Below are 3,756 nucleotides of genomic sequence, written 5' to 3'. Positions count from 1 at the left end.
AACATGAAGATGATCTTGAACATACAGCTTGATAACATGAAGATCAAGTTGTTTTAGTATATGTGTTAAACTTGTTTGTTGATTTCTTGTGATTATGATGTAGATCATATGAAGCTTGCTAGATGATGATTAAACACATGATCTAGCAAGTGTAAGGATGGATCTTGAGAAATTTGTGATGATCATTCTTTATGTAAATCATGAACTTGAAGATGAACTTGTTTTAGTGTATGATGATTATTTCTACAAGTTATAAGTCTTGAAAATAAAAGATTTCAAAAATAATATTTTCAAGAAACCAAAGTTTATTACAAGATTAAACATGAACTTGGTTTTTAAAGAAAGTGATCATGTTTTAAGGGTTAAAACAAAGCTAGAAAAGTGTTGGTAACAAGAAAAATACAAGAAGATTAATTTTTGAAAAATCATCACACAGGTTGTAAAGAATGAAAATTCACAAGAATGAGTTTTATAAACTAAAAACCATGTTTTTAGAGATAAATAAGCTTACTAAACAACATGTGAAATTACTACACGTTTTTGTTAAACTTCAAGTTCATGACATGTTGTTAAAATGCATATTACGGCTCATGGTAAGTCTTGTATAAATTGTTGATGATTGATGATGAGTTTTATTTAAAGAAAATGATATGCTTTTAAGCATGGAAACCTCCATTTTTAAGGGGAAACTGATGTGCACAAAATGCAACATATAAATTACATCAATTGTGGCATAAAACTAACCCTTTTTTAGTACTAATGTTGGAAAAAGTGTGCTTTTGTCTTCCTTTTGTATTATCAGGATTAAATGAGCTCAAATGAACAAAAGAAGAAAAAAGGCAGCTAAATCTGACATAAATACAAGAAAAGGAACAAACGTGGCATGCCCGACCTCCCGACAGCATCTTCCCAAAGCAAAACATGAAGACAGAAGACTGAACACGCCCCGTGCTCAGTGAGCGCGGGGGCATGCCCAAGTGTCAGCAAAAAAGATAAAGTGGTAGAAGCTTCTATTGCCCACCACGGGGCCGTGCTCAGCGGACATGGGGCCGTGGTCAACTATAAGATTCGCGAAATCCAGGCAAATCTTGATAGTACAGATATGCTTCTGCACACGGGGTCGTGCTCAGCGGACACGGGGCGTGGTCAACTGTTGCAGACGCATTCAATGAAATTGCATTTAATGAAGAGAGAGACTCGGATGGACACGGGGCGGTGCCCAGTGGACACGGGGCTGTGCCCGAGCTTCTGTTCAGCCTATAAATAGGAGTGCTTGGAGCTCTTGCAACTTATCCCTTGGCACACCACCTCTCTCACACTTCACCCACCACCCACCACCATCACAACACCATCATCCACCACCATCATCCATTGTCCATCATAGAGTGTGTGAGTCGTCTCGGGATCTAAGATTGATCGTAAGAGTTCTTGACAATCAAAGGCCATGTTTGCCTAAGTCTCTTACATCACTTGGTGAAGACAAGTGTTTAGTGTAATACTTTTTATTTTTAATCTTTTGCACTTTTTAATTGGTTTTGTATTAATGACTTTAATTACTAGTTTCTTATGTTGAAGGTGATTCTTCCTTATCGTTTGTCCGTGGTGTCTTGGCATTATTTACTGTCTATATAAAATAAAAGATTTTCACCATTCATATCTCCACGGTCTATATGGATGTATGTTGGCTACCTGGTCGGGGGTTAAGGGAACAGTTTGGTAAGAGTCTTGCCATTGTTCAGTGTATAGATCCTGCAAAGGACCTGGGTCAAATTTAGTAGGACCTCCTTCAATACCCAACGGTATTGGATGGCGGGGGTCCAAACTCTTTGACCCCCTCATTAGTTAAACTACTATTAAAACTTTAACCCGGCTGCTTAGGACTGTATCCCTGCTGACTCAGACTACTTAGCCGAGGGTAACGTCGCCTTCAAAAGAGGGGCCTACCACGTTATGCTTTAATAACTTAATTAATTATCTTTCAATAATCCGACCCTTTAGGATTGTATCCTTGCTGACTCAAACTACTGGGTTGAGGGTAACGTCACCTTCAAAAGTGGGGCCTACTACAATAACTAAGTTAATCTCTTAAACAAGTGTAAAAGTGCGAAAATAATCAAAGGTTACACTACACACGAGTCGGATCCAAGTGATTCATCTTGTCTATCTGTTTTTACTTTTATTTTACTTTTCAGCATTTTAGTTAGTTTTATTTTCCTAGTTTAAAAAAACCTTTTTTCTAACATTTTGATTTGATTAGACGTTGAGGATAAACCGGTACTAAAAGCTCTTGTGTCCTTGGATGACCTCGGTATGTTACCAACACTATACTACGTCCACGATGGGTGCACTTGCCCATATGTGTGTTTAGTGTTAGTGAATATCGTGTTAATAAATTTAAAATTTGGCTAAAAAGTGTAAAAAGGGCTTAAAATATACATCTAAAATATATCGCACTTCACACGCATCAAGTTTTTTGGCGTCGTTGCCGGGGACACAAGGATTTTAAGAAAGTTAGGAATCAGCGGCCGAATCATTTTTTTTCTATTTTTATTTTTTTTTTAGGATTTTCTTAGTTTTTCAGCTTCTGCAGAGCTGAGCACGGGCCGTGCCCAGCAGTGTCACTGGCAGTTTTTATTTTCCGAGTTACAGAGAGCTGAGCACGGGGCCGTGTCGGTGCAACACGGGGCCGTGTCCAACTTTCCAGCAACAAGGATCCAGAAAACAATCGCCGTATCTCTGACCACGGGCCGTGTTCACTGAGCACGGGGCCGTGGTGAACTTCCTAACCAACATTCTTTTCTGTTTTTATTGCAGGACTTGGAACCAGACACCGCATCTGAACTTTCTACGTAGTGTATGAGCTCCAGTTCTAGTAGAGACATAAAAGAACCTCTAGAAGAACCCGAACGCTTTCTCAGAAAAAGAATTAAAGCTAAAAACCAAGAGAAGGTTCCGGGGGACCCACTTCCAATGGCGGACTAACGTACCCTCATGGATTACCTATGACCCACCGTGGGTAATCTCGGCGCCGCTATCAATGCACCAAATGTTGAAGCTAACAACTTCGAACTTCGGCCACATTTGATACAAATGCTTCAACACTCCGCAACCTTCCATGGGCTTGCCGACGAGGATCCCCATCTACATATTACTAATTTCTTAGAAATATGTGATACCTTTCGGATCAATGGGCCATCAAATGACACCATCCGCCTGCGAATGTTTCCATTTTCACTAAAAGACCGAGCAAAAGCTTAGCTCAACGCCCTCCCAGTTGGTTCGGTAAACACCTGGGATGAACTAGCCCAAAAGTTTCTATATAAGTATTTCCCTCCCGCTAAAACGGCTAAATTAATGAATGAAATTAATACATATTCACAAGAGGATGGGGAATCCTTATATGAAACTTGGGAAAGGTTCAAGGAGTTATTGCGAAAGTGTCCTCATCATGGTCTTGCGGTATGGCAACAAGTATCCACTTTCTACAATGGGTTGTTGCCACACACAAGACAAACACTTGACTCTAGCTCCGGGGGAGTTTTAGGTAATCGTCACCCACATGAAATATACAATCAAATTGAGGAAATTGCTCAAACCAATTTTCAGTGGCACACTCCCCGAGGCAATAAATCTATTGCCCCGGGCGCCCATAAGGTTGATGAAAGCACTTCTTTACAAGCCCAAATCGAGGCCCTCTCTTCAAAAATCAAAAAGTTAGAAATGATAAAAACGGTCTCGGATATGGCTTGTGAAGGG

The 3,756-nt window shown here is 40.0% G+C and overlaps 1 non-coding gene across 1 annotated transcript; it reads right to left on the bottom strand.

Annotated features, from left to right (window-relative positions):
• Positions 1-3,348: 3,348 nt before the first annotated feature.
• On the bottom strand, positions 3,349-3,455 carry LOC118490799. The gene has a single exon (XR_004890024.1). It is a non-coding gene; the product is annotated as a small nucleolar RNA R71 (small nucleolar RNA).
• Between the last annotated feature and the right edge of the window lie 301 nt (positions 3,456-3,756).

The sequence above is a fragment of the Helianthus annuus genome, chromosome 3 (genome assembly GCF_002127325.2).
Source record: "Helianthus annuus cultivar XRQ/B chromosome 3, HanXRQr2.0-SUNRISE, whole genome shotgun sequence".
NCBI lineage: Eukaryota > Viridiplantae > Streptophyta > Magnoliopsida > Asterales > Asteraceae > Helianthus > Helianthus annuus.
The sequence above is the reverse complement of the archived record's forward strand: the minus strand, read 5'-3'. Positions and strand labels throughout refer to the sequence as shown.